The sequence below is a fragment of the Haliotis rubra genome, unplaced genomic scaffold (assembly GCF_003918875.1).
Source record: "Haliotis rubra isolate DU_JTF1 unplaced genomic scaffold, ASM391887v1 Scf1032, whole genome shotgun sequence".
NCBI lineage: Eukaryota > Metazoa > Mollusca > Gastropoda > Lepetellida > Haliotidae > Haliotis > Haliotis rubra.
This window is the reverse complement of record NW_025764929.1, coordinates 140141-151188: the sequence shown is the minus strand read 5'-3', so window position 1 is coordinate 151188 and position 11048 is coordinate 140141. Positions and strand designations below refer to the sequence as shown.

General features: G+C 40.9%; 1 long non-coding RNA gene across 1 annotated transcript; it reads left to right on the top strand.

The window, feature by feature from the left end:
• Positions 1-662: 662 nt before the first annotated feature.
• Positions 663-7308, top strand: LOC124273097. Its single transcript, XR_006897550.1, has 3 exons — positions 663-857; positions 3489-3593; positions 7103-7308. It is a non-coding gene; the product is annotated as an uncharacterized LOC124273097 (long non-coding RNA).
• The last annotated feature ends 3740 nt before the right edge of the window (positions 7309-11048 follow it).

Sequence of the window (11048 nt, the reverse complement as noted above, 5' to 3'; positions counted from 1 at the left end):
TTTAGACCCTACACAGTTCCGTCAAGGATACAAACTGAATGACACAAGCAGCATTGAATGCATCAAGCATATTCTATACTTACAAAGTTCTGGATGCAACCTTAATATAAGGACACAAACAACCTCACATGCTTCAAACATCTGATGTACGTACCAGTACCAGCTTAGCCCTTGGTATAGATCTCTCAAGGACACAGACATGCGTTGTATTTTGCTACTAAAAGACAGACGTTAGGTGTTTTACTCGAAACATGTAATACAAAATTAATATTGTATGATTTAACAAGATCAGTAAATAGTCTTGTTGTCACAGGAATATCCGGTTAACTGTCACTTACGGGATCAGGAGTACTGGTGCGTGGCCTTAGGCAACTTAAGAAACAAAAGGGCGTGCGATTATTTCGCCATGGGTCGTCGTATATGGCAGGAGTACTGCTGGGTTCGACGTTAGGCACCAAACAAACGCGTACATTTTGGAAGATGCGAGTGGACGGTGACAAGCAGGACAGGTTCCAGTATCGCGACAAACACATGCCATCACTGATTGTCAGTGGTCCATCTATATGTTCCCCATTGTTTTAACATTCGCGCCCAATGGAACCTACTTCGGTAAATAATCGAAAATGATCATTCTATTGTGTTGATATTATTTATTCCCTCTCTGGCAGTGAACGGTGGCTGGAGCGCGTGGTCAGTGGTGGGCACGCCCTCAACGTGCACCAAGATTTGCGGGACTGGACAGCAGCAGGTTTCCCGGAGTAGAACCTGCACCAATCCCCCTCCTTCAAATGGAGGCTTGACCTGTCAGGGCGACAACACAGATACCATCGTGCAATCTTGCAACACAAGTCCCTGTCGTTAGTGTGACGTATTTCTATCTGGGACTTTCCCACAACCTCCTGGGCACATCTTCCTGTTTTCTATAGAATCCTGTCTATACTTTCACTCAGTATAACAACTTTCTGCAACATTGTCTGCACTTGTATCTTGTGTAGTAACATTCTCTTCACTGTGTACACTAACCTTTGCATACCAATATCCTCGTGGGTAGTAACATTTCCTTTGTTATGTGCAGTAACCTTCTTTCTACACCTGTAACCCTTGTGTAGTAACCTAAATCGTGTTTCAATCGTTCTGTAACATTGTACTAACCTTCTTTCTACACCAATATGCTGGTGTGTGGTAACATTGCCTTCATTGTGTGTAGTAACCTCCTTTCTACACCAATATCCTCGTGTGTAGTAACATTGCCTTCATTGTGTGTAGTAACCTCCTTTCTACACCAATATCCTGGTGTGTAGTAACATTCCCTTCATTGTGTGCAGTAACCTCCTTTCTACACCAATATCCTCGTGTGTAGTAACATTCCCTTCATTGTGTGTAGTAACCTCCTTTCTACACCAATATCCTCGTGTGTAGTAACATTCCTTCATTGTGTGCAGTAACCTCCTTTCTACACCAATATCCTCGTGTGTAGTAACATTCCCTTCATTGTGTGCAGTAACCTCCTTTCTACACCAATATCCTGGTATGTAGTAACATTCCCTTCATTGTGTGTAGTAACCTCCTTTCTACACCAATATCCTCGTGTGTAGTAACATTCCCTTCATTGTGTGCAGTAACCTCCTTTCTACACCAATATCCTCGTATGTAGTAACATTCCCTTCATTGTGCAGTAACCTCCTTTCTACACCAATATCCCTCGTGTGTGTAGTAACATTTCCTTCATTGTGTGTGGTAACCTCCTTTCTACACCAATATCCTCGTGTAGTAACATCACCTTCATTTCATTGTGTGCAGTAACCTCCTTTCTACACCAATATCCCCTGTAGTAACCTCTTTTCTATGTAGTAACATTTTCTACACCAATATCCTCGTGTTAGTAACATTCCTTCCTTTCTACACCAATATCCTCTGTATGTAGTAACATTCCCTTCAGTAACCTAACCTCCTTTCTACACCAATATCCTCCTTGTTCCTTCAGTAACATTCCTCGTTCATTGTGGTAACATTACCTCATCAATGTGTGTAGTAACCTCCTTTCCTAACCTCACCAATATCCTCGTTTATCCTCGTGTGTGTAGTAACATTACACCCTTCATTGTGTGCAGTAAACCTCCTTTCTACACCAATATCCTCGTGTAGTAACATTCCACTCAGTAACCTCCTCCTTTCTTGCACCAATATCCTCATTGTGTAACATTCCCAGTAACCTCCTTTCTACACCAATATCCTCGTGTGTAGTAACATTGCCTTCATTGTGTGTAGTAACCTCCTTTCTACACCAATATCCTGGTTTCTACACCAATATCCTCGTGTGTAGTAACATTCCTTCATTGTGTGCAGTAACCTCCTTTCTACACCAATATCCTCGTGTGTAGTAACATTCCCTTCATTGTAGTAACATTGCCTTCATTGTGTGTAGTAACCTCCTTTCTACACCAATATCCTCGTGTGTAGTAACATTGCCTTCATTGTGTGCAGTAACCTCCTTTCTACACCAATATCCTCGTGTGTAGTAACATTCCCTTCATTGTGTGCAGTAACCTCCTTTCTATACCAATATCCTCGTGTGTAGTAACATTGCCTTCATTGTGTGTAGTAACCTCCTTTCTACACCAATATCCTCGTGTGTAGTAACATTGCCTTCATTGTGTGCAGTAACCTCCTTTCTATACCAATATCCTCGTGTGTAGTAACGCTGCCTACAGTATATACTGTAACCTTCTTTGCACACGAGTACCCTCTTTTGTAGTATCCTATAATCCTGTCAATGTGTATCGATCGATATGCAAAGAGAGCATACATACTTGCCAGTGTCTAGGATCCAATATGTGGCATTCATCTTTCTGTTAACACCTATGTTAATGCCTGTGTGTACCACTGCCTCCTTTATAGATATCCTTCTGGATATGTGCTAGATCCATCAAGGTTGGCATTTCGTCCAAAAAGTAACATTTCCTTCTTTAATAACGGCCATAAAATTATAATGATAATAAAGTGAAATGGAGCCCGGAACAATTCCCAGAGCAGAGACAATCTAGACTTGCTTAATCATTCTCGATTTGAGTTGGGCTCCTTTTTAAAAGTATTTTCCATGGTCCAGGAGACATATATCTTCACCCCATAATCACAACTATTTATCTATACATATATCTCTGTCGTAATTCCATCCTCATGCTCGGTTCCCCAAGGAATACTTGCCGAAACATTTTCTCTAAAATGTAGACAACTGAGCAAGCTTAGGCGAAAATGAGACAGCGATGGTCCTAAGCTCTAAATCTAAAATTACTAGATGTACTAATGACATAGACGTCCGTTATGGACTGACCACTGTCGTCGCAATGAACTGCCCAATGGCTATCTTGATCTCTTCACAACATCCATCTAGATTGCCATTGACGAAATGGTTTCTGCGCAATGGCTACTTATATCTAGTCCACAGACAATTTCGTCAGTGGTGTACAAAACACCCACATGTGTTTCAGCTTGTGCCAGCCAGCCATGTAATACCGGAACGTGTGTCGATGTCTCGGCAACGGTATTCACATGTGAATGTCCTGTGAACAGAGTCGGTACCTTCTGTGATATAGGTAAGGTATATGTGTGACCTGTCTCATGTAGGTAAGCCATGTGTGATACAGGTGTTTCCTGTTTGAAGTAGATATGACACACATGCAACCCAATTAGCATAGGTGTCAAAAAGACGGATATATATCTGGTCTGTGTGAGACATGTATGACGTGTGGTAATGGTAAGCGGTATATGTGTGTCTTGTGTAATAGGTTGAGTATGTTTGCAGTAGGTAATACAGTATTTCAGTATTATAAGTATAGTATTTGATTCCATTAACGGAAGTGTGTTTCTTTGTCTCACCTGCAATAGTGATCCATGAAACGTTAGGTAACAACAGCAAATGTATAGTGAAGGACAAAAGAAAGTATACATATACTAGTAGGTGATAACTGAATTGAAAGAATTTGAATAGACCTATTTATTCATCATTCATTCCTGTAATCTGTAGCTGGGTATTTTGATGTAAAGGTTGCCAGTGTAAGATATGTATGTACAACCATATGATCATTACAATTTTTAAATGTAAATTATGGACCGAAAAACAGAAATCTGTTTGTTTACAGAAATAATAAATCTAAGGTATTCATCAATACTTGCTAATTATACAAAATGTGTTGGGGGATTTGTATTCTGTATGGGTGGTGTGGTGTGTGTGTGTGTGTGTGTGTGTGTGTGTGTGTGTGTGTGTGTGTGTGTGTGTGTGTGTGGTGTGTGTGCGTGCGTGCGCGTGAGTGCGTGCGTGCGTGTGTGGATGGGGTGTAGTTTTTCTTTTACTTCATAATTTGTAAGGATTTTAAATCATAAGATCAAGTAATTCTTGAGTTCTGACAATACGCCAGTGCAGGTCATGTTTTGACGTAATATAGCTGGCTTGCTAACTTAAGATATTTTATTAAAATCCAAACGTGTGGTTTCTTTTGCTCATCAGCATATCTTCATTTTTACCTGTGCTAGTCAACATGCTCACCTTACTGATGCATCCTTGTCGTGTAATATTTCTGTATCTCAATATGTTTAACAGAGAAAAACTAATATGTCTCAAATATTTCATTTTAAATTTAGTTTAAGTTACACTTATGTTTACATGACGTATAAACATGACTACTTCTTGTTTCTGGCTGTTGTCATGGTAATATGTAAACCTCATCATAATCATTGTCAGTCTTGTATTTGCCTGTTGTAACACAACTAATACTCCAGCTATCTGTATTTGATTATGTGTGTATGTCACTAACACCTATCTGTGCCCTCATTAACAAGATCATGTAACTATTTACACTTTTATATGAAATGAAATTATAATGCCACAGGAAGTGACGTACTGGCTTGGTCTTTGGAAAACTGGCTTATCTTTTTATATGCATGTATGCTTTAATCGATAGATCAATACCAACAGAATGAGAATGTATACACGTGTTATGTTGTTTGAATCGCTGTGGGGCAGAATGACGTCCACTCTTAATGGCAATGTTTAAAGCCCATTTCTTGTGTCCCCCGCCGTGATATTGATGAAATATTGCAAAAAGCGGCGTAAACCAATACTCACTCACTCGTTATATCATGTTATGACCGGGATCGGGTGGTCAGGCTCGCTGGCTTGGCTGACACATGTCATCGGTTCCCAATTGCGCAGATCGATGCTCATGCTGTTGATCACTGGATTGTCTGGTCCATTATTTACAGACCGCCACCATATAGCTAGAATATTGCTGAGCGCGGCGTAAAACTAAACTCACTCACTCATTTGATGACAGTAAAGTCATCAAATATCCCAAGTATACATTGTTCCAGTATTATCGGAACTGCATTATCATCATCCAATGTACACTCTGCTTTAAGAACAATATGAACGATTCCAAACATGAAAAGGAGAATTTAGCTAAAACCAGAGTAAGAATTTCATATTGATTCAAACCCTGACAATTTGAATACCAGGATGACAGTCAGCAAATTTGGGGTAATATCGCTTGCACGTGAATCCTCCTCTGCGGGTAACGTTGGGTGGGATCGGTGATGTTTGTATTGGTTGTCGAAAGGGCCGTGTTTTGTTTATGTTATCGTATCAAAAAAGATCAAGACATGATAACAATAGATGGAGTCATTGATAATTCTTGTGAGAAAATCGTATTCTAGATGCACAGCGTAGTGCCGCGACATTCAGGAACTTGTATACATTAAACAGTCTAGGGCTGGGTATCGACATAGATATCGATAATCGTTAACTAAATATGGATCGGTTATCGATAAATGTAATCGGAGACGTAACTTTGAGCAAAGTACCTGAAAGTAATGAATATATTTCACATTACTGCAGAGCGGTGACATGTTTTCGCATGGATTATTACCAAAACAGCGTCCCCAACATGATTAGAGGCAGACTGTGAATAAAGTCGTAAAATTGTATATTGTGTGAGAAAATTAAAACTTTCTTTTTTACAAAAGTTAATGTACGATATTATCGATAACACAGTTTTCATATCAATAATCATTAATATTTTTTCCTATCGACGATAGTTGTGATTATCGATCATTTTAGCCAGCACTATTACACAGTCCGTCCTCCTAACTGCATGGGTGTGTGCCCTTTGTCGCTGTAGTCGAGGTGCGTAACCCACTGTCTGATATACGTGAACACATTCTGATCTAAACTTAGGTTAGTCCTTGGAAGCCTCTGTGCATTAACTCGAGACGCGACTGTTCGCGTTGATATGTATATCGTTGTTCTATATTACTTCCTCTGAACACTGTCATGCTTCCCGATGAACGTCCCCTAACTGTCTCTAACCTCAACCCAAGTACTAAAAGACTAGTCTCCAATACTTGCTTGTCAATGGAGTGGGTCAAGGTCGTTCTATGACGCCATTGTTAGCTGATCATTCATTACTCAGTTCCGGCTAGCGCAGTAGTCAAAGCGTTTCCGCTTTACACTCAAGACCTGAGGTCGATTATCCCAATCTGACAGAGTGTTAAGTCACTTTCTGGTGTCCAAACAAACGTTGCATACAATGGCGTAAAACCGTTCTCACTCACTCACTCTCTGTTTGCTCAATATCCGAGTTGATAACATGTCCAATACTGCATCCTAAAGCCAATATCCGTCGACGATTAGAAGACGTTCTGAAGATCCACAAGAATGACCCAATGGCTGCAGCAGCAGATTGAAACTGTGAGACCTTTCACTGACAAACTGAATATACATTTTGTCAAACCGACAAACATTTAACGCATATTCTTTTATATAGAGATGAGAGGCTGTTCCAGGGTTGGCTTGCATGACATCATGGACAAGTATTATTATTCTCCTACCATTTCCCCTAATACTGGACATCGTTGCTTTACAACAATAACCTCTTCTGCTCTCTCTCTCTCTCTCTTGTTCATAACGGTGTTATGCTCTATCAGCTAACTCACATATTCTATTCATCCTCTACTAACACAAATGACAAGTTTCACGGCCATCTTGGTTCTGGTCACGTGACCCTACGTGACTCGCCGCCATGATGGTTCCCCGGTCGTGTGTTTTCAGAATGCGACTACCCCTGTCCCCCCGGTGTCGGCATTATCTTCCCCGACCTCACCAGCCCAACCAAATTCGTCAGCTGCTTCCAGGGACAACGGGCTTCGAGGGACTGCCCCGCAGGGACGTCCTACAGCAACGCTGATAATAACTGTGTCTAACACAGCACTCAGTCAGCGAACTGTAACTGTTGGTCATTAAAAGTTTCGTTTCTCGGTCGTCTTTGTGGAAATCTCTGAGAGGATGTATTTTACTTCTACAAATACACTAAACTACTTGTATGATGAATACGCTTATGTCGAACTGACGGATACAACGAATTGTCTTTTCTGTCCCGGGCCACTTGCAGTTGAGCAAGTGTAATGTTGTCCCGGGCCACTTGCCACTTGCAGTTGAGCAAAAGTAATGTTGTTCGTTATGATCGTTGTTCATTTTACGCACTTTGAAACTGAAGGGGTCGTTGTCGGCACGGGTACTACAGATACGTACCCCAGGTGCGTTTCTGTATACAGATATGTACCCTAAACAAAGTCAAAGTACAGAAACGTACCCGGTACCCTAAAAGGCGGACGAGTCCATATTCCGCAATCCAAAACCGAAACCATATGTAGTTGTTCCCGTTCAACTGATTCCGAGTGGTATTCATGTGCATCGCGAAATATCTGTTACTGTGTATTCTCATTACTTACATAACGCAATCAAATGTATCTAATACAACAGCATGACAGTTCCGATCAAGAATACGACACAATTGGAATGGAATCGTCCTAGGGTACGTTTCTGTATTCTCATTATTGCCAGGGTACCTTTCTGTATACAGAAACGCACCTGGGGTACATATCTGTAGTACCCGTGCCGACGACCCCTTCAGTTGCAGTTGACTCTTATCAAAGTGCGTAAAATGAACAACGATCATAACGAACAACATTTTGGCCCATTGAGTTCGTTATAACCGTAGTTTAGTGTGCATACATTTGAAATATATATGGCGTTCGTCTTATGCTACATAGACACTCGTATGTAAGTACATGTTCATAAGCCACTGGTTCCTAAGGCGATGCTAGAGGAGAATAGTATCTTCTAGTAGTTCTACGTGGATGTAAGTATTCTCCACGTGAATGTTTAACAGACTAGGTCATGCTTACATAGGTTTGTCTTGTCTAGACGCATTCTCAGAGTTCTGCGATAACGCTGGCACTGAATCATGATAGCCGTAAAACAACATCACTTTTACCGTGACCTGAGTATCACTCCGCACTCCGTTTCAGACATGTAAATTTGAGATCGTGTTCCTCCGCCTGACGTCATCAATCAAGTGCCATGTTTTAATCACAACAGAAACAAAACAGAATAATATGAACTTCCATTTTAATAACTATAATAATACCCATGACCTAAATGATATCTAAAGTAGATATTGGCGGAAGGATCCGAGTACTGCCGAACATTGGAAAGATAGATCCATCAGCTGTGCAATACGGAAAGCGAGGTGCAATACGGAATCCGCCTCACCAAGCTGTATTGCACGCTTAGCTGTTATCAGAAAAAATATGGGTATTTAATAATATAGATAAGAAAAAAGGTTTAATATTTTACTTATTGATATTTTTACTTCTCAGGACGATCAGCCCCTGAAGATCCGGGTTAGATTGGTCTTCTGCCACCCATGCTTGTCGTAAGAGGCGATTAACGGGATCCGGTGGTCAGGCTCACTGACTTGGTTGACACATACCATCGGTTCCCAATTGCGCAGATCGATGCTCATGCTGTTGATCACTGGATTGTCTGGTCCAGAGTCGATAATTTACAGCCCGCCGCGATATAGCTGGAATATTGCTGAGTGCGGCGTAAAACTAAACTCACTCACTCACTCACTCACTCACTCCCAGGACGATCGAGATGGATATTCAGTAATCCGCGCTTGTTTTAATAGGTGACTAATGGGATCGATAGTCAGGCTAGCATTTGCATTATGCATTTGATCCCATCCCTACTGCGTGAATCAGTGCTCAGGGTATCAATCACTGGATATTTCTGACCAGACACCATTATTTACTGACCACCGTCACGAAGTTGGAATACTGCTGCCTACGACGTTAAACTAGAAACAAACAAACAAACTTCCACTTTAAAGACTCGAACAGATGTGTCAGTTTATTTTGTCGCTGCGTGATTAAACATAAAGTCATTGCATTTCTATCTGTTATGTATTTTGCTGTCAGTATACAAGTATTGGATCCCGTTGCTTCGAGCTGTGATTGTACACAATTAATGTCGATATGTCTCTGGAATTTAAAAAAATATACATTCGTGGAAAGTAAGACAACAACTAAACAAACGCAGTGAGAAAATGAGGTCTACTGAATACGTAAGTATATACGGTATAATTCACTGGAAGCAATATCCGGTATAATGAAACGGTGTTGCTAGTATATGTAGTGTTCAGTATGAAGAAAAGACTTATGCCGAATCTGTTCCCACGTTCCTCTATTTTCACAAAATCAGTGGGAAATGAAGCATTGCCAAGTATATTATCTGACCTCATACATAAATGTCGCTTTCTGATTGGCTGAGCGCTCTTCTATTATTTTCAGTGTACCCCGCTTACAAGCGAGTAATATTTCAATGTACCCTGCTGTCAATGGCAACTCATTTGGTACTTCGTGGAAGTAATTCTTTATCTCGAATAACATTTAATCACGTATGATGTACGGAAAGTACCGATGTTTTGCAAATGCAAATCGGTGGAACGGAGATAACTTTAAATCTGTTTTCTTGTCAGCAAAATCTAGCGATGGATGCAAAAAGATTTGTACCCGTGCTTCAAACAAATCAAAATTACCATTAAGGTGTTCGGTAAGATATATACGTTGTTCACTGGTCCCTCGGGGCCCATGGGTTGATGTACCCTCGATGTTTGTTTATGTTCCCGAAGCCCGAAGTATGAACCCATGCACCCCTCGTGAACAGCGAACAACTTATATTGTTATTGTTTTCGACAAAACTAAGGAAAATGTTAAAAAATATAACAAAATACTCTTGATCACTAGATTGTCTTGTCCAGACTCGATTATTTATAGACCGCCGCCATAGAGCTGGAATACTGAACGCGGATTTAAACAGCAAACAAATAGTAAAGACAAACAAAATCTTACTTATGAGCCTTGATGTCTATTTGTGTTTTCAGCGTGCGAGTACCCATGCCCCCCGACTGCTGTGTATATATTCCCCGATCTTGAAGATGACACAAAAGGTGTTGTCTGCAACAATGGGGAACTGTCAAGCTTCCCATGTCCGTCTGGAACCTGGTCCGTGCAGCTCAACGCATGCGCATAAAGGTCCTGGCCCCTCAAGACATCCGCGTTTGTGACCATATTTATCTCTGTGATTTCTGCGGCCAATAAAATGTTATGAAATGTATGTATCTGGATTGTTTTGGTTGCATAAGTCGCACATGACATCTCGACACCAGCATGTAGCTATTGCTCATTGCTTTGAATGCATGTATCACTGGAACTGGTAGCCTAGTGGTTCAGCGGTTGGTTTTGTTTACAAACCCTGGTTCGACTCTGAACATGGGTGAGATGTTTGGGAAGCTCACTAGTGGTTCCCCACTCCCTTGCAATATGTTGTTACTGACGACACTTTGCGAGTCATCCTAACCTGAAGGTGTTGGATGTACCTCTTATAATTAGTATCAATCACGAGCTTGTTTGGCCCAGATTGAGCCAAGGCTAGTGCAAAACAAATACTCAAGACAGAAAGTGAATCATCTCTTCATCCTACAGGTTATCAGATTTCATGCGTCACACTGCTAAATCAATCTGTACACACCTTACGTAACTTCCTTAACTCGCATGGAAATCTTGAGTAAAATACTATCCGAAATGTACCGATGTTTATCTGAGTGCACTGGGTAAAGCTAAGTAACTAGATTCGTCTGCGTCGTCTGCTG